General features: G+C 46.8%; 15 non-coding genes and 1 pseudogene across 15 annotated transcripts; all 16 read left to right on the top strand.

The window, feature by feature from the left end:
* Window positions 1-735: 735 nt before the first annotated feature.
* LOC142681021 (U2 spliceosomal RNA) lies at window positions 736-941 on the top strand (annotated as a pseudogene).
* A 1,284-nt stretch (window positions 942-2,225) lies between these two features.
* LOC142680576 (U2 spliceosomal RNA) lies at window positions 2,226-2,416 on the top strand. The gene has a single exon (XR_012853038.1). It is a non-coding gene; the product is annotated as a U2 spliceosomal RNA (small nuclear RNA).
* Window positions 2,417-3,537: 1,121 nt separating this feature from the next.
* LOC142680790 (U2 spliceosomal RNA) lies at window positions 3,538-3,728 on the top strand. The gene has a single exon (XR_012853214.1). It is a non-coding gene; the product is annotated as a U2 spliceosomal RNA (small nuclear RNA).
* A 1,114-nt stretch (window positions 3,729-4,842) lies between these two features.
* Window positions 4,843-5,033, top strand: LOC142680573 (U2 spliceosomal RNA). Its single transcript, XR_012853037.1, has one exon. It is a non-coding gene; the product is annotated as a U2 spliceosomal RNA (small nuclear RNA).
* A 1,110-nt stretch (window positions 5,034-6,143) lies between these two features.
* Window positions 6,144-6,334, top strand: LOC142680924 (U2 spliceosomal RNA). The gene has a single exon (XR_012853323.1). It is a non-coding gene; the product is annotated as a U2 spliceosomal RNA (small nuclear RNA).
* Window positions 6,335-7,446: 1,112 nt separating this feature from the next.
* Window positions 7,447-7,637, top strand: LOC142680839 (U2 spliceosomal RNA). The gene has a single exon (XR_012853254.1). It is a non-coding gene; the product is annotated as a U2 spliceosomal RNA (small nuclear RNA).
* Window positions 7,638-8,767: 1,130 nt separating this feature from the next.
* Window positions 8,768-8,958, top strand: LOC142680572 (U2 spliceosomal RNA). Its single transcript, XR_012853036.1, has one exon. It is a non-coding gene; the product is annotated as a U2 spliceosomal RNA (small nuclear RNA).
* Window positions 8,959-10,076: 1,118 nt separating this feature from the next.
* On the top strand, window positions 10,077-10,267 carry LOC142680837 (U2 spliceosomal RNA). The gene has a single exon (XR_012853253.1). It is a non-coding gene; the product is annotated as a U2 spliceosomal RNA (small nuclear RNA).
* A 1,118-nt stretch (window positions 10,268-11,385) lies between these two features.
* On the top strand, window positions 11,386-11,576 carry LOC142680836 (U2 spliceosomal RNA). Its single transcript, XR_012853252.1, has one exon. It is a non-coding gene; the product is annotated as a U2 spliceosomal RNA (small nuclear RNA).
* A 1,110-nt stretch (window positions 11,577-12,686) lies between these two features.
* LOC142680835 (U2 spliceosomal RNA) lies at window positions 12,687-12,877 on the top strand. The gene has a single exon (XR_012853251.1). It is a non-coding gene; the product is annotated as a U2 spliceosomal RNA (small nuclear RNA).
* Window positions 12,878-13,998: 1,121 nt separating this feature from the next.
* Window positions 13,999-14,189, top strand: LOC142680789 (U2 spliceosomal RNA). Its single transcript, XR_012853213.1, has one exon. It is a non-coding gene; the product is annotated as a U2 spliceosomal RNA (small nuclear RNA).
* Window positions 14,190-15,303: 1,114 nt separating this feature from the next.
* Window positions 15,304-15,494, top strand: LOC142680571 (U2 spliceosomal RNA). Its single transcript, XR_012853035.1, has one exon. It is a non-coding gene; the product is annotated as a U2 spliceosomal RNA (small nuclear RNA).
* Window positions 15,495-16,604: 1,110 nt separating this feature from the next.
* On the top strand, window positions 16,605-16,795 carry LOC142680923 (U2 spliceosomal RNA). Its single transcript, XR_012853322.1, has one exon. It is a non-coding gene; the product is annotated as a U2 spliceosomal RNA (small nuclear RNA).
* A 1,112-nt stretch (window positions 16,796-17,907) lies between these two features.
* LOC142680834 (U2 spliceosomal RNA) lies at window positions 17,908-18,098 on the top strand. The gene has a single exon (XR_012853250.1). It is a non-coding gene; the product is annotated as a U2 spliceosomal RNA (small nuclear RNA).
* A 1,130-nt stretch (window positions 18,099-19,228) lies between these two features.
* Window positions 19,229-19,419, top strand: LOC142680570 (U2 spliceosomal RNA). Its single transcript, XR_012853034.1, has one exon. It is a non-coding gene; the product is annotated as a U2 spliceosomal RNA (small nuclear RNA).
* A 1,110-nt stretch (window positions 19,420-20,529) lies between these two features.
* On the top strand, window positions 20,530-20,720 carry LOC142680922 (U2 spliceosomal RNA). The gene has a single exon (XR_012853321.1). It is a non-coding gene; the product is annotated as a U2 spliceosomal RNA (small nuclear RNA).
* Window positions 20,721-20,738: the final 18 nt, after the last annotated feature.

The raw sequence follows: 20,738 nt of genomic DNA, 5'->3' as shown, positions 1-20,738 counted from the left end.
AAGAGGGAAAAGTGTGTCAGAACTTAAAAACAGCAAAAAATTAATAAAGGACCTAAGAGACAAAGAACTAGTCTGCAATATTGAACATTTTAGTGAAGAACGTTGTGCTTTTATTTGGAAGTTTATTAATGTGTTTTATCTTTTTAACACACAGATGGACCTGGCCTGGAGCTGCGTTCATCAATGTCTTCCATGCAGGGCATTCCAACACAGACGAGGATTTGCGAGGTCTGCCATCTGCCCGAGGGAAGGCTGCCAGGCGGAAGAGACGGTTCGACACATTTTTTGGACTTGCAACTTTGCACAGGAACTTTGGAAAAAAATATTCCCTTTGTTGGTGAAGATGGCGGACCTGAAGGACTTAAGCTATGATAACATTTTGTATGGACTTTTTGGATGCCCTACCCCGGATCAAAAAAGTATAGCATGGAAGACGATGAACTGCGCAAAAGAAGCTCTTTGGAAGGCCAGGAACATCCTGATTTTTAAGCATGATGTTTTAGCAATTGATGACGTTTTAGGAATTTGTTTTAGTGATATGTATATGTACTATTTATTAGATAAAAAAAGGAATGCCACCCTTTCAAGAAAATGGTTTGTGAGAGACTGGAACTCCAATATCTAATGTTTCACCACCATGTCCCTTTTATGGATTTTAATGTAAATTGAATTTTTCTTGTTGTTTTTATTCAATGTAAAAAGTGGAAATTATTGTAAATTGTACTTTTTTATAATAAATCATTGACACCCCCGCGAGGGGGTAGCCAACTGAAAAAAAAAAAAAAAAATCTGTTCTTATCAGTTTAATATCTGATACGTCCCCTATCTGGGGACCATATATTAAATGGATTTTTAGAACAGGGGGATGGAAATAGAGCTTGCTCTGTCCACTCCACGCATTGACCTGGTATTGCAGTATTTCCAGGACCGGTGCACCCTTTCCTTATGTGTTTACTAAAATCAGATTCCAAAAGTGCTTTTTGTGTTTGCCATTGTTTTTGTCTTTCGGATGGGATCTCCCCTTTTAATCCCATTATTTCAACACCTGTTGGACAATGCATTTGTACAGTCATGTGTGATAATGAGCTAATTTATTAAATGCAATTAATTAATACATTGCCACCTCTTGTTTTGTGTCGTCTGTGTTTCTGTGTTTCCGGCACTTCACATTGGAACAGCTCATTCACCTTCCTTGTCTTCTCTCCGCCCTCCCTCCTAGGTAGGTTAAAGAGCTGCACCTGAGCCAGCCACTGATTGATGCAGCACCATAGTCAAATAGTGGAGTGGAGTAGGGGAACAGCAAACAGCCATTAAAGCAGCCAGCCCGCCCGCCCGCCCGCCCGCCCGCCCGTCACAATGGACCTACCTGTGTACACTAGATGGATGTGATGGAATGTACTGTGGTCCCTACATTTCAAGAAGAAGTAATAATTGCAGTTGCAACAAACCCTTGCTTGCCTACAAAGAGAGCAGCAATTTGGATTTGTTACTATGTTACCTGGAAGAATAACAAACTGTGCAAGGATGGAGGTTGTAGGAGCAAGGAGAACAAGTTGTCTGTAAAGTTGGTGGATGCCTATTTTCCATTTTGCAATCCCTTGTCTCCCTCTTGTGGCCTCCTGGAGGCAACTAGCTGTGCAAAAAAAAGACAGCCTGGGGGCCGGCTGTTGCAGTGTTGCCCTCTCAGGCAACACTGAGTGACTGACTGAGCCGCACCGTCTTATATAAAGTTCAGACGGAACTTTGCACGTGTCATAGTGGAGACCTCAGGAGCCAGAGCCAGCTTTCTGACATCATAATGGGGCCTCAGAGATAAAAGCCTGGGCCCAGGCAGTGTTGGTCAGTGCTGCTCAGCAGGCAGCACTGGACTGGATTAAAGCTGATACAAGGTGTGAAAGGAGAAGGGGTGGCAGTGGGCATGCACTTACTGCTGCTGCTGCTGCTGCTGCTGCTGCCAGTGTTTGCACGGCAGGAGGGCATTTGGGCGTTGCCAGGAAGGCGTTTTTATGTCGATTCCTCCTCTTTCAGCACTGCATTGTGGTGCAAGCAAAAGAAGCAAATCCTGTCTTGCTTCCTCTCCGGCCTTTATTCACCTCCCGCTTAGTAGCTGTGAGTGTGTGTGAGCCTGCAGGGCCCCATGGAATTGCCTAGGAGTAGGCTGAATCGCTGCAAGGGGTGAACAGCAGTATTGGGCAGGCTCGGTCAACGCGCGGCCCGTTCGGGTTATCGCTTCTCGGCCTTTTGGCTAAGATCAAGTGTAGTATCTGTTCTTATCAGTTTAATATCTGATACGTCCCCTATCTGGGGACCATATATTAAATGGATTTTTAGAACAGGGAGATGGAAATAGAGCTTGCTCTGTCCACTCCACGCATTGACCTGGTATTGCAGTATTTCCAGGACCGGTGCACCCTTTCCTTATGTGTTTACTAAAATCAGATTCCAAAAGTGCTTTTTGTGTTTGCCATTGTTTTTGTCTTTCGGATGGGATCTCCCCTTTTAATCCCATTATTTCAACACCTGTTGGACAATGCATTTGTACAGTCATGTGTGATAATGAGCTAATTTATTAAATGCAATTAATTAATACATTGCCACCTCTTGTTTTGTGTCGTCTGTGTTTCTGTGTTTCCGGCATTTCACATTGGAACAGCTCATTCACCTTCCTTGTCTTCTCTCCGCCCTCCCTCCTAGGTAGGTTAAAGAGCTGCACCTGAGCCAGCCACTGATTGATGCAGCACCATAGTCAAATAGTGGAGTGGAGTAGGGGAACAGCAAACAGCCATTAAAGCAGCCAGCCCGCCCGCCCGCCCGTCACAATGGACCTACCTGTGTACACTAGATGGATGTGATGGAATGTACTGTGGTCCCTACATTTCAAGAAGAAGTAAGAATTGCAGTTGCAACAAACCCTTGCTTGCCTACAAAGAGAGCAGCAATTTGGATTTGTTACTATGTTACCTGGAAGAATAACAAACTGTGCAAGGATGGAGGTTGTAGGAGCAAGGAGAACAAGTTGTCTGTAAAGTTGGTGGATGCCTATTTTCCATTTTGCAGTCCCTTGTCTCCCTCTTGTGGCCTCCTGGAGGCAACTAGCTGTGCAAAAAAAAGACAGCCTGGGGGCCGGCTGTTGCAGTGTTGCCCTCTCAGGCAACACTGAGTGACTGACTGAGCCGCACCGTCTTATATAAAGTTCAGACGGAACTTTGCACGTGTCATAGTGGAGACCTCAGGAGCCAGAGCCAGCTTTCTGACATCATAATGGGGCCTCAGAGATAAAAGCCTGGGCCCAGGCAGTGTTGGTCAGTGCTGCTCAGCAGGCAGCACTGGACTGGATTAAAGCTGATACAAGGTGTGAAAGGAGAAGGGGTGGCAGTGGGCATGCACTTACTGCTGCTGCTGCTGCTGCTGCCAGTGTTTGCACGGCAGGAGGGCATTTGGGCGTTGCCAGGAAGGCGTTTTTATGTCGATTCCTCCTCTTTCAGCACTGCATTGTGGTGCAAGCAAAAGAAGCAAAACGCGCGGCACGTTCGGGTTATCGCTTCTCGGCCTTTTGGCTAAGATCAAGTGTAGTATCTGTTCTTATCAGTTTAATATCTGATACGTCCCCTATCTGGGGACTATATATCAAATGGATTTTTAGAACAGGGAGATGGAAATAGAGCTTGCTCTGTCCACTCCACGCATTGACCTGGTATTGCAGTATTTCCAGGACCGGTGCACCCTTTCCTTATGTGTTTACTAAAATCAGATTCCAAAAGTGCTTTTTGTGTTTGCCATTGTTTTTGTCTTTCGGATGGGATCTCCCCTTTTAATCCCATTATTTCAACACCTGTTGGACAATGCATTTGTACAGTCATGTGTGATAATGAGCTAATTTATTAAATGCAATTAATTAATACATTGCCACCTCTTGTTTTGTGTCGTCTGTGTTTCTGTGTTTCCGGCATTTCACATTGGAACAGCTCATTCACCTTCCTTGTCTTCTCTCCGCCCTCCCTCCTAGGTAGGTTAAAGAGCTGCACCTGAGCCAGCCACTGATTGATGCAGCACCATAGTCAAATAGTGGAGTGGAGTAGGGGAACAGCAAACAGCCATTAAAGCAGCCAGCCAGCCCGCCCGCCCGTCACAATGGACCTACCTGTGTACACTAGATGGATGTGATGGAATGTACTGTGGTCCCTACATTTCAAGAAGAAGTAAGAATTGCAGTTGCAACAAACCCTTGCTTTCCTACAAAGAGAGCAGCAATTTGGATTTGTTACTATGTTACCTGGAAGAATAACAAACTGTGCAAGGATGGAGGTTGTAGGAGCAAGGAGAACAAGTTGTCTGTAAAGTTGGTGGATGCCTATTTTCCATTTTGCAGTCCCTTGTCTCCCTCTTGTGGCCTCCTGGAGGCAACTAGCTGTGCAAAAAAAAGACAGCCTGGGGCCGGCTGTTGCAGTGTTGCCCTCTCAGGCAACACTGAGTGACTGACTGAGCCGCACCGTCTTATATAAAGTTCAGACGGAACTTTGCACGTGTCATAGTGGAGACCTCAGGAGCCAGAGCCAGCTTTCTGACATCATAATGGGGCCTCAGAGATAAAAGCCTGGGCCCAGGCAGTGTTGGTCAGTGCTGCTCAGCAGGCAGCACTGGACTGGATTAAAGCTGATACAAGGTGTGAAAGGAGAAGGGGTGGCAGTGGGCATGCACTTACTGCTGCTGCTGCTGCCAGTGTGTGCACGGCAGGAGGGCATTTGGGCGTTGCCAGGAAGGCGTTTTTATGTCGATTCCTCCTCTTTCAGCACTGCATTGTGGTGCAAGCAAAAGAAGCAAAACGCGCGGCACGTTCGGGTTATCGCTTCTCGGCCTTTTGGCTAAGATCAAGTGTAGTATCTGTTCTTATCAGTTTAATATCTGATACGTCCCCTATCTGGGGACCATATATTAAATGGATTTTTAGAACAGGGAGATGGAAATAGAGCTTGCTCTGTCCACTCCACGCATTGACCTGGTATTGCAGTATTTCCAGGACCGGTGCACCCTTTCCTTATGTGTTTACTAAAATCAGATTCCAAAAGTGCTTTTTGTGTTTGCCATTGTTTTTGTCTTTCGGATGGGATCTCCCCTTTTAATCCCATTATTTCAACACCTGTTGGACAATGCATTTGTACAGTCATGTGTGATAATGAGCTAATTTATTAAATGCAATTAATTAATACATTGCCACCTCTTGTTTTGTGTCGTCTGTGTTTCCGGCATTTCACATTGGAACAGCTCATTCACCTTCCTTGTCTTCTCTCCGCCCTCCCTCCTAGGTAGGTTAAAGAGCTGCACCTGAGCCAGCCACTGATTGATGCAGCACCATAGTCAAATAGTGGAGTGGAGTAGGGGAACAGCAAACAGCCATTAAAGCAGCCAGCCCGCCCGCCCGCCCGTCACAATGGACCTACCTGTGTACACTAGATGGATGTGATGGAATGTACTGTGGTCCCTACATTTCAAGAAGAAGTAAGAATTGCAGTTGCAACAAACCCTTGCTTGCCTACAAAGAGAGCAGCAATTTGGATTTGTTACTATGTTACCTGGAAGAATAACAAACTGTGCAAGGATGGAGGTTGTAGGAGCAAGGAGAACAAGTTGTCTGTAAAGTTGGTGGATGCCTATTTTCCATTTTGCAGTTCCTTGTCTCCCTCTTGTGGCCTCCTGGAGGCAACTAGCTGTGCAAAAAAAAGACAGCCTGGGGGCCGGCTGTTGCAGTGTTGCCCTCTCAGGCAACACTGAGTGACTGACTGAGCCGAACCGTCTTATATAAAGTTCAGACGGAACTTTGCACGTGTCATAGTGGAGACCTCAGGAGCCAGAGCCAGCTTTCTGACATCATAATGGGGCCTCAGAGATAAAAGCCTGGGCCCAGGCAGTGTTGGTCAGTGCTGCTCAGCAGGCAGCACTGGACTGGATTAAAGCTGATACAAGGTGTGAAAGGAGAAGGGGTGGCAGTGGGCATGCACTTACTGCTGCTGCTGCTGCTGCCAGTGTTTGCACGGCAGGAGGGCATTTGGGCGTTGCCAGGAAGGCGTTTTTATGTCGATTCCTCCTCTTTCAGCACTGCATTGTGGTGCAAGCAAAAGAAGCAAAACGCGCGGCACGTTCGGGTTATCGCTTCTCGGCCTTTTGGCTAAGATCAAGTGTAGTATCTGTTCTTATCAGTTTAATATCTGATACGTCCCCTATCTGGGGACTATATATTAAATGGATTTTTAGAACAGGGACATGGAAATAGAGCTTGCTCTGTCCACTCCACGCATTGACATGGTATTGCAGTATTTCCAGGACCGGTGCACCCTTTCCTTATGTGTTTACTAAAATCAGATTCCAAAAGTGCTTTTTGTGTTTGCCATTGTTTTTGTCTTTCGGATGGGATCTCCCCTTTTAATCCCATTATTTCAACACCTGTTGGACAATGCATTTGTACAGTCATGTGTGATAATGAGCTAATTTATTAAATGCAATTAATTAATACATTGCCACCTCTTGTTTTGTGTCGTCTGTGTTTCTGTGTTTCCGGCATTTCACATTGGAACAGCTCATTCACCTTCCTTGTCTTCTCTCCGCCCTCCCTCCTAGGTAGGTTAAAGAGCTGCACCTGAGCCAGCCACTGATTGATGCAGCACCATAGTCAAATAGTGGAGTGGAGTAGGGGAACAGCAAACAGCCATTAAAGCAGCCAGCCAGGCCGCCCGCCCGTCACAATGGACCTACCTGTGTACACTAGATGGATGTGATGGAATGTACTGTGGTCCCTACATTTCAAGAAGAAGTAAGAATTGCAGTTGCAACAAACCCTTGCTTTCCTACAAAGAGAGCAGCAATTTGGATTTGTTACTATGTTACCTGGAAGAATAACAAACTGTGCAAGGATGGAGGTTGTAGGAGCAAGGAGAACAAGTTGTCTGTAAAGTTGGTGGATGCCTATTTTCCATTTTGCAGTTCCTTGTCTCCCTCTTGTGGCCTCCTGGAGGCAACTAGCTGTGCAAAAAAAAGACAGCCTGGGGGCCGGCTGTTGCAGTGTTGCCCTCTCAGGCAACACTGAGTGACTGACTGAGCCGCACCGTCTTATATAAAGTTCAGACGGAACTTTGCTCGTGTCATAGTGGAGACCTCAGGAGCCAGAGCCAGCTTTCTGACATCATAATGGGGCCTCAGAGATAAAAGCCTGGGCCCAGGCAGTGTTGGTCAGTGCTGCTCAGCAGGCAGCACTGGACTGGATTAAAGCTGATACAAGGTGTGAAAGGAGAAGGGGTGGCAGTGGGCATGCACTTACTGCTGCTGCTGCCAGTGTTTGCACGGCAGGAGGGCATTTGGGCGTTGCCAGGAAGGCGTTTTTATGTCGATTCCTCCTCTTTCAGCACTGCATTGTGGTGCAAGCAAAAGAAGCAAAACGCGCGGCACGTTCGGGTTATCGCTTCTCGGCCTTTTGGCTAAGATCAAGTGTAGTATCTGTTCTTATCAGTTTAATATCTGATACGTCCCCTATCTGGGGACTATATATTAAATGGATTTTTAGAACAGGGAGATGGAAATAGAGCTTGCTCTGTCCACTCCACGCATTGACATGGTATTGCAGTATTTCCAGGACCGGTGCACCCTTTCCTTATGTGTTTACTAAAATCAGATTCCAAAAGTGCTTTTTGTGTTTGCCATTGTTTTTGTCTTTCGGATGGGATCTCCCCTTTTAATCCCATTATTTCAACACCTGTTGGACAATGCATTTGTACAGTCATGTGTGATAATGAGCTAATTTATTAAATGCAATTAATTAATACATTGCCACCTCTTGTTTTGTGTCGTCTGTGTTTCTGTGTTTCCGGCATTTCACATTGGAACAGCTCATTCACCTTCCTTGTCTTCTCTCCGCCCTCCCTCCTAGGTAGGTTAAAGAGCTGCACCTGAGCCAGCCACTGATTGATGCAGCACCATAGTCAAATAGTGGAGTGGAGTAGGGGAACAGCAAACAGCCATTAAAGCAGCCAGCCAGCCCGCCCGCCCGTCACAATGGACCTACCTGTGTACACTAGATGGATGTGATGGAATGTACTGTGGTCCCTACATTTCAAGAAGAAGTAAGAATTGCAGTTGCAACAAACCCTTGCTTTCCTACAAAGAGAGCAGCAATTTGGATTTGTTACTATGTTACCTGGAAGAATAACAAACTGTGCAAGGATGGAGGTTGTAGGAGCAAGGAGAACAAGTTGTCTGTAAAGTTGGTGGATGCCTATTTTCCATTTTGCAGTCCCTTGTCTCCCTCTTGTGGCCTCCTGGAGGCAACTAGCTGTGCAAAAAAAAGACAGCCTGGGGGCCGGCTGTTGCAGTGTTGCCCTCTCAGGCAACACTGAGTGACTGACTGAGCCGCACCATCTTATATAAAGTTCAGACGGAACTTTGCACGTGTCATAGTGGAGACCTCAGGAGCCAGAGCCAGCTTTCTGACATCATAATGGGGCCTCAGAGATAAAAGCCTGGGCCCAGGCAGTGTTGGTCAGTGCTGCTCAGCAGGCAGCACTGGACTGGATTAAAGCTGATACAAGGTGTGAAAGGAGAAGGGGTGGCAGTGGGCATGCACTTACTGCTGCTGCTGCTGCTGCTGCTGCTGCTGCCAGTGTGTGCACGGCAGGAGGGCATTTGGGCGTTGCCAGGAAGGCGTTTTTATGTCGATTCCTCCTCTTTCAGCACTGCATTGTGGTGCAAGCAAAAGAAGCAAAACGCGCGGCACGTTCGGGTTATCGCTTCTCGGCCTTTTGGCTAAGATCAAGTGTAGTATCTGTTCTTATCAGTTTAATATCTGATACGTCCCCTATCTGGGGACCATATATTAAATGGATTTTTAGAACAGGGAGATGGAAATAGAGCTTGCTCTGTCCACTCCACGCATTGACCTGGTATTGCAGTATTTCCAGGACCGGTGCACCCTTTCCTTATGTGTTTACTAAAATCAGATTCCAAAAGTGCTTTTTGTGTTTGCCATTGTTTTTGTCTTTCGGATGGGATCTCCCCTTTTAATCCCATTATTTCAACACCTGTTGGACAATGCATTTGTACAGTCATGTGTGATAATGAGCTAATTTATTAAATGCAATTAATTAATACATTGCCACCTCTTGTTTTGTGTCGTCTGTGTTTCTGTGTTTCCGGCATTTCACATTGGAACAGCTCATTCACCTTCCTTGTCTTCTCTCCGCCCTCCCTCCTAGGTAGGTTAAAGAGCTGCACCTGAGCCAGCCACTGATTGATGCAGCACCATAGTCAAATAGTGGAGTGGAGTAGGGGAACAGCAAACAGCCATTAAAGCAGCCAGCCCGCCCGCCCGCCCGTCACAATGGACCTACCTGTGTACACTAGATGGATGTGATGGAATGTACTGTGGTCCCTACATTTCAAGAAGAAGTAAGAATTGCAGTTGCAACAAACCCTTGCTTGCCTACAAAGAGAGCAGCAATTTGGATTTGTTACTATGTTACCTGGAAGAATAACAAACTGTGCAAGGATGGAGGTTGTAGGAGCAAGGAGAACAAGTTGTCTGTAAAGTTGGTGGATGCCTATTTTCCATTTTGCAGTTCCTTGTCTCCCTCTTGTGGCCTCCTGGAGGCAACTAGCTGTGCAAAAAAAAGACAGCCTGGGGGCCGGCTGTTGCAGTGTTGCCCTCTCAGGCAACACTGAGTGACTGACTGAGCCGAACCGTCTTATATAAAGTTCAGACGGAACTTTGCACGTGTCATAGTGGAGACCTCAGGAGCCAGAGCCAGCTTTCTGACATCATAATGGGGCCTCAGAGATAAAAGCCTGGGCCCAGGCAGTGTTGGTCAGTGCTGCTCAGCAGGCAGCACTGGACTGGATTAAAGCTGATACAAGGTGTGAAAGGAGAAGGGGTGGCAGTGGGCATGCACTTACTGCTGCTGCTGCTGCTGCCAGTGTTTGCACGGCAGGAGGGCATTTGGGCGTTGCCAGGAAGGCGTTTTTATGTCGATTCCTCCTCTTTCAGCACTGCATTGTGGTGCAAGCAAAAGAAGCAAAACGCGCGGCACGTTCGGGTTATCGCTTCTCGGCCTTTTGGCTAAGATCAAGTGTAGTATCTGTTCTTATCAGTTTAATATCTGATACGTCCCCTATCTGGGGACTATATATTAAATGGATTTTTAGAACAGGGAGATGGAAATAGAGCTTGCTCTGTCCACTCCACGCATTGACATGGTATTGCAGTATTTCCAGGACCGGTGCACCCTTTCCTTATGTGTTTACTAAAATCAGATTCCAAAAGTGCTTTTTGTGTTTGCCATTGTTTTTGTCTTTCGGATGGGATCTCCCCTTTTAATCCCATTATTTCAACACCTGTTGGACAATGCATTTGTACAGTCATGTGTGATAATGAGCTAATTTATTAAATGCAATTAATTAATACATTGCCACCTCTTGTTTTGTGTCGTCTGTGTTTCTGTGTTTCCGGCATTTCACATTGGAACAGCTCATTCACCTTCCTTGTCTTCTCTCCGCCCTCCCTCCTAGGTAGGTTAAAGAGCTGCACCTGAGCCAGCCACTGATTGATGCAGCACCATAGTCAAATAGTGGAGTGGAGTAGGGGAACAGCAAACAGCCATTAAAGCAGCCAGCCAGGCCGCCCGCCCGTCACAATGGACCTACCTGTGTACACTAGATGGATGTGATGGAATGTACTGTGGTCCCTACATTTCAAGAAGAAGTAAGAATTGCAGTTGCAACAAACCCTTGCTTTCCTACAAAGAGAGCAGCAATTTGGATTTGTTACTATGTTACCTGGAAGAATAACAAACTGTGCAAGGATGGAGGTTGTAGGAGCAAGGAGAACAAGTTGTCTGTAAAGTTGGTGGATGCCTATTTTCCATTTTGCAGTTCCTTGTCTCCCTCTTGTGGCCTCCTGGAGGCAACTAGCTGTGCAAAAAAAAGACAGCCTGGGGGCCGGCTGTTGCAGTGTTGCCCTCTCAGGCAACACTGAGTGACTGACTGAGCCGCACCGTCTTATATAAAGTTCAGACGGAACTTTGCTCGTGTCATAGTGGAGACCTCAGGAGCCAGAGCCAGCTTTCTGACATCATAATGGGGCCTCAGAGATAAAAGCCTGGGCCCAGGCAGTGTTGGTCAGTGCTGCTCAGCAGGCAGCACTGGACTGGATTAAAGCTGATACAAGGTGTGAAAGGAGAAGGGGTGGCAGTGGGCATGCACTTACTGCTGCTGCTGCTGCTGCCAGTGTTTGCACGGCAGGAGGGCATTTGGGCGTTGCCAGGAAGGCGTTTTTATGTCGATTCCTCCTCTTTCAGCACTGCATTGTGGTGCAAGCAAAAGAAGCAAAACGCGCGGCACGTTCGGGTTATCGCTTCTCGGCCTTTTGGCTAAGATCAAGTGTAGTATCTGTTCTTATCAGTTTAATATCTGATACGTCCCCTATCTGGGGACTATATATTAAATGGATTTTTAGAACAGGGAGATGGAAATAGAGCTTGCTCTGTCCACTCCACGCATTGACATGGTATTGCAGTATTTCCAGGACCGGTGCACCCTTTCCTTATGTGTTTACTAAAATCAGATTCCAAAAGTGCTTTTTGTGTTTGCCATTGTTTTTGTCTTTCGGATGGGATCTCCCCTTTTAATCCCATTATTTCAACACCTGTTGGACAATGCATTTGTACAGTCATGTGTGATAATGAGCTAATTTATTAAATGCAATTAATTAATACATTGCCACCTCTTGTTTTGTGTCGTCTGTGTTTCCGGCATTTCACATTGGAACAGCTCATTCACCTTCCTTGTCTTCTCTCCGCCCTCCCTCCTAGGTAGGTTAAAGAGCTGCACCTGAGCCAGCCACTGATTGATGCAGCACCATAGTCAAATAGTGGAGTGGAGTAGGGGAACAGCAAACAGCCATTAAAGCAGCCAGCCAGGCCGCCCGCCCGTCACAATGGACCTACCTGTGTACACTAGATGGATGTGATGGAATGTACTGTGGTCCCTACATTTCAAGAAGAAGTAAGAATTGCAGTTGCAACAAACCCTTGCTTTCCTACAAAGAGAGCAGCAATTTGGATTTGTTACTATGTTACCTGGAAGAATAACAAACTGTGCAAGGATGGAGGTTGTAGGAGCAAGGAGAACAAGTTGTCTGTAAAGTTGGTGGATGCCTATTTTCCATTTTGCAGTTCCTTGTCTCCCTCTTGTGGCCTCCTGGAGGCAACTAGCTGTGCAAAAAAAAGACAGCCTGGGGGCCGGCTGTTGCAGTGTTGCCCTCTCAGGCAACACTGAGTGACTGACTGAGCCGCACCGTCTTATATAAAGTTCAGACGGAACTTTGCTCGTGTCATAGTGGAGACCTCAGGAGCCAGAGCCAGCTTTCTGACATCATAATGGGGCCTCAGAGATAAAAGCCTGGGCCCAGGCAGTGTTGGTCAGTGCTGCTCAGCAGGCAGCACTGGACTGGATTAAAGCTGATACAAGGTGTGAAAGGAGAAGGGGTGGCAGTGGGCATGCACTTACTGCTGCTGCTGCTGCTGCCAGTGTTTGCACGGCAGGAGGGCATTTGGGCGTTGCCAGGAAGGCGTTTTTATGTCGATTCCTCCTCTTTCAGCACTGCATTGTGGTGCAAGCAAAAGAAGCAAAACGCGCGGCACGTTCGGGTTATCGCTTCTCGGCCTTTTGGCTAAGATCAAGTGTAGTATCTGTTCTTATCAGTTTAATATCTGATACGTCCCCTATCTGGGGACTATATATTAAATGGATTTTTAGAACAGGGAGATGGAAATAGAGCTTGCTCTGTCCACTCCACGCATTGACATGGTATTGCAGTATTTCCAGGACCGGTGCACCCTTTCCTTATGTGTTTACTAAAATCAGATTCCAAAAGTGCTTTTTGTGTTTGCCATTGTTTTTGTCTTTCGGATGGGATCTCCCCTTTTAATCCCATTATTTCAACACCTGTTGGACAATGCATTTGTACAGTCATGTGTGATAATGAGCTAATTTATTAAATGCAATTAATTAATACATTGCCACCTCTTGTTTTGTGTCGTCTGTGTTTCTGTGTTTCCGGCATTTCACATTGGAACAGCTCATTCACCTTCCTTGTCTTCTCTCCGCCCTCCCTCCTAGGTAGGTTAAAGAGCTGCACCTGAGCCAGCCACTGATTGATGCAGCACCATAGTCAAATAGTGGAGTGGAGTAGGGGAACAGCAAACAGCCATTAAAGCAGCCAGCCAGCCCGCCCGCCCGTCACAATGGACCTACCTGTGTACACTAGATGGATGTGATGGAATGTACTGTGGTCCCTACATTTCAAGAAGAAGTAAGAATTGCAGTTGCAACAAACCCTTGCTTTCCTACAAAGAGAGCAGCAATTTGGATTTGTTACTATGTTACCTGGAAGAATAACAAACTGTGCAAGGATGGAGGTTGTAGGAGCAAGGAGAACAAGTTGTCTGTAAAGTTGGTGGATGCCTATTTTCCATTTTGCAGTCCCTTGTCTCCCTCTTGTGGCCTCCTGGAGGCAACTAGCTGTGCAAAAAAAAGACAGCCTGGGGGCCGGCTGTTGCAGTGTTGCCCTCTCAGGCAACACTGAGTGACTGACTGAGCCGCAACGTCTTATATAAAGTTCAGACGGAACTTTGCACGTGTCATAGTGGAGACCTCAGGAGCCAGAGCCAGCTTTCTGACATCATAATGGGGCCTCAGAGATAAAAGCCTGGGCCCAGGCAGTGTTGGTCAGTGCTGCTCAGCAGGCAGCACTGGACTGGATTAAAGCTGATACAAGGTGTGAAAGGAGAAGGGGTGGCAGTGGGCATGCACTTACTGCTGCTGCTGCTGCTGCTGCCAGTGTTTGCACGGCAGGAGGGCATTTGGGCGTTGCCAGGAAGGCGTTTTTATGTCGATTCCTCCTCTTTCAGCACTGCATTGTGGTGCAAGCAAAAGAAGCAAAACGCGCGGCACGTTCGGGTTATCGCTTCTCGGCCTTTTGGCTAAGATCAAGTGTAGTATCTGTTCTTATCAGTTTAATATCTGATACGTCCCCTATCTGGGGACTATATATCAAATGGATTTTTAGAACAGGGAGATGGAAATAGAGCTTGCTCTGTCCACTCCACGCATTGACCTGGTATTGCAGTATTTCCAGGACCGGTGCACCCTTTCCTTATGTGTTTACTAAAATCAGATTCCAAAAGTGCTTTTTGTGTTTGCCATTGTTTTTGTCTTTCGGATGGGATCTCCCCTTTTAATCCCATTATTTCAACACCTGTTGGACAATGCATTTGTACAGTCATGTGTGATAATGAGCTAATTTATTAAATGCAATTAATTAATACATTGCCACCTCTTGTTTTGTGTCGTCTGTGTTTCTGTGTTTCCGGCATTTCACATTGGAACAGCTCATTCACCTTCCTTGTCTTCTCTCCGCCCTCCCTCCTAGGTAGGTTAAAGAGCTGCACCTGAGCCAGCCACTGATTGATGCAGCACCATAGTCAAATAGTGGAGTGGAGTAGGGGAACAGCAAACAGCCATTAAAGCAGCCAGCCAGCCCGCCCGCCCGTCACAATGGACCTACCTGTGTACACTAGATGGATGTGATGGAATGTACTGTGGTCCCTACATTTCAAGAAGAAGTAAGAATTGCAGTTGCAACAAACCCTTGCTTTCCTACAAAGAGAGCAGCAATTTGGATTTGTTACTATGTTACCTGGAAGAATAACAAACTGTGCAAGGATGGAGGTTGTAGGAGCAAGGAGAACAAGTTGTCTGTAAAGTTGGTGGATGCCTATTTTCCATTTTGCAGTCCCTTGTCTCCCTCTTGTGGCCTCCTGGAGGCAACTAGCTGTGCAAAAAAAAGACAGCCTGGGGCCGGCTGTTGCAGTGTTGCCCTCTCAGGCAACACTGAGTGACTGACTGAGCCGCACCGTCTTATATAAAGTTCAGACGGAACTTTGCACGTGTCATAGTGGAGACCTCAGGAGCCAGAGCCAGCTTTCTGACATCATAATGGGGCCTCAGAGATAAAAGCCTGGGCCCAGGCAGTGTTGGTCAGTGCTGCTCAGCAGGCAGCACTGGACTGGATTAAAGCTGATACAAGGTGTGAAAGGAGAAGGGGTGGCAGTGGGCATGCACTTACTGCTGCTGCTGCTGCCAGTGTGTGCACGGCAGGAGGGCATTTGGGCGTTGCCAGGAAGGCGTTTTTATGTCGATTCCTCCTCTTTCAGCACTGCATTGTGGTGCAAGCAAAAGAAGCAAAACGCGCGGCACGTTCGGGTTATCGCTTCTCGGCCTTTTGGCTAAGATCAAGTGTAGTATCTGTTCTTATCAGTTTAATATCTGATACGTCCCCTATCTGGGGACCATATATTAAATGGATTTTTAGAACAGGGAGATGGAAATAGAGCTTGCTCTGTCCACTCCACGCATTGACCTGGTATTGCAGTATTTCCAGGACCGGTGCACCCTTTCCTTATGTGTTTACTAAAATCAGATTCCAAAAGTGCTTTTTGTGTTTGCCATTGTTTTTGTCTTTCGGATGGGATCTCCCCTTTTAATCCCATTATTTCAACACCTGTTGGACAATGCATTTGTACAGTCATGTGTGATAATGAGCTAATTTATTAAATGCAATTAATTAATACATTGCCACCTCTTGTTTTGTGTCGTCTGTGTTTCCGGCATTTCACATTGGAACAGCTCATTCACCTTCCTTGTCTTCTCTCCGCCCTCCCTCCTAGGTAGGTTAAAGAGCTGCACCTGAGCCAGCCACTGATTGATGCAGCACCATAGTCAAATAGTGGAGTGGAGTAGGGGAACAGCAAACAGCCATTAAAGCAGCCAGCCCGCCCGCCCGCCCGTCACAATGGACCTACCTGTGTACACTAGATGGATGTGATGGAATGTACTGTGGTCCCTACATTTCAAGAAGAAGTAAGAATTGCAGTTGCAACAAACCCTTGCTTGCCTACAAAGAGAGCAGCAATTTGGATTTGTTACTATGTTACCTGGAAGAATAACAAACTGTGCAAGGATGGAGGTTGTAGGAGCAAGGAGAACAAGTTGTCTGTAAAGTTGGTGGATGCCTATTTTCCATTTTGCAGTTCCTTGTCTCCCTCTTGTGGCCTCCTGGAGGCAACTAGCTGTGCAAAAAAAAGACAGCCTGGGGGCCGGCTGTTGCAGTGTTGCCCTCTCAGGCAACACTGAGTGACTGACTGAGCCGAACCGTCTTATATAAAGTTCAGACGGAACTTTGCACGTGTCATAGTGGAGACCTCAGGAGCCAGAGCCAGCTTTCTGACATCATAATGGGGCCTCAGAGATAAAAGCCTGGGCCCAGGCAGTGTTGGTCAGTGCTGCTCAGCAGGCAGCACTGGACTGGATTAAAGCTGATACAAGGTGTGAAAGGAGAAGGGGTGGCAGTGGGCATGCACTTACTGCTGCTGCTGCTGCTGCCAGTGTTTGCACGGCAGGAGGGCATTTGGGCGTTGCCAGGAAGGCGTTTTTATGTCGATTCCTCCTCTTTCAGCACTGCATTGTGGTGCAAGCAAAAGAAGCAAAACGCGCGGCACGTTCGGGTTATCGCTTCTCGGCCTTTTGGCTAAGATCAAGTGTAGTATCTGTTCTTATCAGTTTAATATCTGATACGTCCCCTATCTGGGGACTATATATTAAATGGATTTTTAGAACAGGGACATGGAAATAGAGCTTGCTCTGTCCACTCCACGCATTGACATGGTATTGCAGTATTTCCAGGACCGGTGCACCCTTTCCTTATGTGTTTACTAAAATCAGATTCCAAAAGTGCTTTTTGTGTTTGCCATTGTTTTTGTCTTTCGGATGGGATCTCCCCTTTTAATCCCATTATTTCAACACCTGTTGGACAATGCATTTGTACAGTCATGTGTGATAATGAGCTAATTTATTAAATGCAATTAATTAATACATTGCCACCTCTTGTTTTGTGTCGTCTGTGTTTCTGTGTTTCCGGCATTTCACATTGGAACAGCTCATTCACCTTCCTTGTCTTCTCTCCGCCCTCCCTCCTAGGTAGGTTAAAGAGCTGCACCTGAGCCAGCCACTGATTGATGCAGCACCATAGTCAAATAGTGGAGTGGAGTAGGGGAACAGCAAACAGCCATTAAAGCAGCCAGCCAGGCCGCCCGCCCGTCACAATGGACCTACCTGTGTACACTAGATGGATGTGATGGAATGTACTGTGGTCCCTACATTTCAAGAAGAAGTAAGAATTGCAGTTGCAACAAACCCTTGCTTTCCTACAAAGAGAGCAGCAATTTGGATTTGTTACTATGTTACCTGGAAGAATAACAAACTGTGCAAGGATGGAGGTTGTAGGAGCAAGGAGAACAAGTTGTCTGTAAAGTTGGTGGATGCCTATTTTCCATTTTGCAGTTCCTTGTCTCCCTCTTGTGGCCTCCTGGAGGCAACTAGCTGTGCAAAAAAAAGACAGCCTGGGGGCCGGCTGTTGCAGTGTTGCCCTCTCAGGCAACACTGAGTGACTGACTGAGCCGCACCGTCTTATATAAAGTTCAGACGGAACTTTGCTCGTGTCATAGTGGAGACCTCAGGAGCCAGAGCCAGCTTTCTGACATCATAATGGGGCCTCAGAGATAAAAGCCTGGGCCCAGGCAGTGTTGGTCAGTGCTGCTCAGCAGGCAGCACTGGACTGGATTAAAGCTGATACAAGGTGTGAAAGGAGAAGGGGTGGCAGTGGGCATGCACTTACTGCTGCTGCTGCCAGTGTTTGCACGGCAGGAGGGCATTTGGGCGTTGCCAGGAAGGCGTTTTTATGTCGATTCCTCCTCTTTCAGCACTGCATTGTGGTGCAAGCAAAAGAAGCAAAACGCGCGGCACGTTCGGGTTATCGCTTCTCGGCCTTTTGGCTAAGATCAAGTGTAGTATCTGTTCTTATCAGTTTAATATCTGATACGTCCCCTATCTGGGGACTATATATTAAATGGATTTTTAGAACAGGGAGATGGAAATAGAGCTTGCTCTGTCCACTCCACGCATTGACATGGTATTGCAGTATTTCCAGGACCGGTGCACCCTTTCCTTATGTGTTTACTAAAATCAGATTCCAAAAGTGCTTTTTGTGTTTGCCATTGTTTTTGTCTTTCGGATGGGATCTCCCCTTTTAATCCCATTATTTCAACACCTGTTGGACAATGCATTTGTACAGTCATGTGTGATAATGAGCTAATTTATTAAATGCAATTAATTAATACATTGCCACCTCTTGTTTTGTGTCGTCTGTGTTTCTGTGTTTCCGGCATTTCACATTGGAACAGCTCATTCACCTTCCTTGTCTTCTCTCCGCCCTCCCTCCTAGGTAGGTTAAAGAGCTGCACCTGAGCCAGCCACTGATTGATGCAGCACCATAGTCAAATAGTGGAGTGGAGTAGGGGAACAGCAAACAGCCATTAAAGCAGCCAGCCAGCCCGCCCGCCCGTCACAATGGACCTACCTGTGTACACTAGATGGATGTGATGGAATGTACTGTGGTCCCTACATTTCAAGAAGAAGTAAGAATTGCAGTTGCAACAAACCCTTGCTTTCCTACAAAGAGAGCAGCAATTTGGATTTGTTACTATGTTACCTGGAAGAATAACAAACTGTGCAAGGATGGAGGTTGTAGGAGCAAGGAGAACAAGTTGTCTGTAAAGTTGGTGGATGCCTATTTTCCATTTTGCAGTCCCTTGTCTCCCTCTTGTGGCCTCCTGGAGGCAACTAGCTGTGCAAAAAAAAGACAGCCTGGGGGCCGGCTGTTGCAGTGTTGCCCTCTCAGGCAACACTGAGTGACTGACTGAGCCGCACCATCTTATATAAAGTTCAGACGGAACTTTGCACGTGTCATAGTGGAGACCTCAGGAGCCAGAGCCAGCTTTCTGACATCATAATGGGGCCTCAGAGATAAAAGCCTGGGCCCAGGCAGTGTTGGTCAGTGCTGCTCAGCAGGCAGCACTGGACTGGATTAAAGCTGATACAAGGTGTGAAAGGAGAAGGGGTGGCAGTGGGCATGCACTTACTGCTGCTGCTGCTGCTGCTGCTGCTGCTGCCAGTGTGTGCACGGCAGGAGGGCATTTGGGCGTTGCCAGGAAGGCGTTTTTATGTCGATTCCTCCTCTTTCAGCACTGCATTGTGGTGCAAGCAAAAGAAGCAAAACGCGCGGCACGTTCGGGTTATCGCTTCTCGGCCTTTTGGCTAAGATCAAGTGTAGTATCTGTTCTTATCAGTTTAATATCTGATACGTCCCCTATCTGGGGACCATATATTAAATGGATTTTTAGAACAGGGAGATGGAAATAGAGCTTGCTCTGTCCACTCCACGCATTGACCTGGTATTGCAGTATTTCCAGGACCGGTGCACCCTTTCCTTATGTGTTTACTAAAATCAGATTCCAAAAGTGCTTTTTGTGTTTGCCATTGTTTTTGTCTTTCGGATGGGATCTCCCCTTTTAATCCCATTATTTCAACACCTGTTGGACAATGCATTTGTACAGTCATGTGTGATAATGAGCTAATTTATTAAATGCAATTAATTAATACATTGCCACCTCTTGTTTTGTGTCGTCTGTGTTTCCGGCATTTCACATTGGAACAGCTCATTCACCTTCCTTGTCTTCTCTCCGCCCTCCCTCCTAGGTAGGTTAAAGAGCTGCACCTGAGCCAGCCACTGATTGATGCAGCACCATAGTCAAATAGTGGAGTGGAGTAGGGGAACAGCAAACAGCCATTAAAGCAGCCAGCCCGCCCGCCCGCCCGTCACAATGGACCTACCTGTGTACACTAGATGGATGTGATGGAATGTACTGTGGTCCCTACATTTCAAGAAGAAGTAAGAATTGCAGTTGCAACAAACCCTTGCTTGCCTACAAAGAGAGCAGCAATTTGGATTTGTTACTATGTTACCTGGAAGAATAACAAACTGTGCAAGGATGGAGGTTGTAGGAGCAAGGAGAACAAGTTGTCTGTAAAGTTGGTGGATGCCTATTTTCCATTTTGCAGTTCCTTGTCTCCCTCTTGTGGCCTCCTGGAGGCAACTAGCTGTGCAAAAAAAAGACAGCCTGGGGGCCGGCTGTTGCAGTGTTGCCCTCTCAGGCAACACTGAGTGACTGACTGAGCCGAACCGTCTTATATAAAGTTCAGACGGAACTTTGCACGTGTCATAGTGGAGACCTCAGGAGCCAGAGCCAGCTTTCTGACATCATAATGGGGCCTCAGAGATAAAAGCCTGGGCCCAGGCAGTGTTGGTCAGTGCTGCTCAGCAGGCAGCACTGGACTGGATTAAAGCTGATACAAGGTGTGAAAGGAGAAGGGGTGGCAGTGGGCATGCACTTACTGCTGCTGCTGCTGCTGCCAGTGTTTGCACGGCAGGAGGGCATTTGGGCGTTGCCAGGAAGGCGTTTTTATGTCGATTCCTCCTCTTTCAGCACTGCATTGTGGTGCAAGCAAAAGAAGCAAAACGCGCGGCACGTTCGGGTTATCGCTTCTCGGCCTTTTGGCTAAGATCAAGTGTAGTATCTGTTCTTATCAGTTTAATATCTGATACGTCCCCTATCTGGGGACTATATATTAAATGGATTTTTAGAACAGGGACATGGAAATAGAGCTTGCTCTGTCCACTCCACGCATTGACATGGTATTGCAGTATTTCCAGGACCGGTGCACCCTTTCCTTATGTGTTTACTAAA

This window comes from Rhinoderma darwinii (genome assembly GCF_050947455.1).
Source record: "Rhinoderma darwinii isolate aRhiDar2 chromosome 2 unlocalized genomic scaffold, aRhiDar2.hap1 SUPER_2_unloc_56, whole genome shotgun sequence".
NCBI lineage: Eukaryota > Metazoa > Chordata > Amphibia > Anura > Rhinodermatidae > Rhinoderma > Rhinoderma darwinii.
Note: the sequence above shows the minus strand (reverse complement) of the source record. Positions and strands in the feature narration are given on the sequence as shown.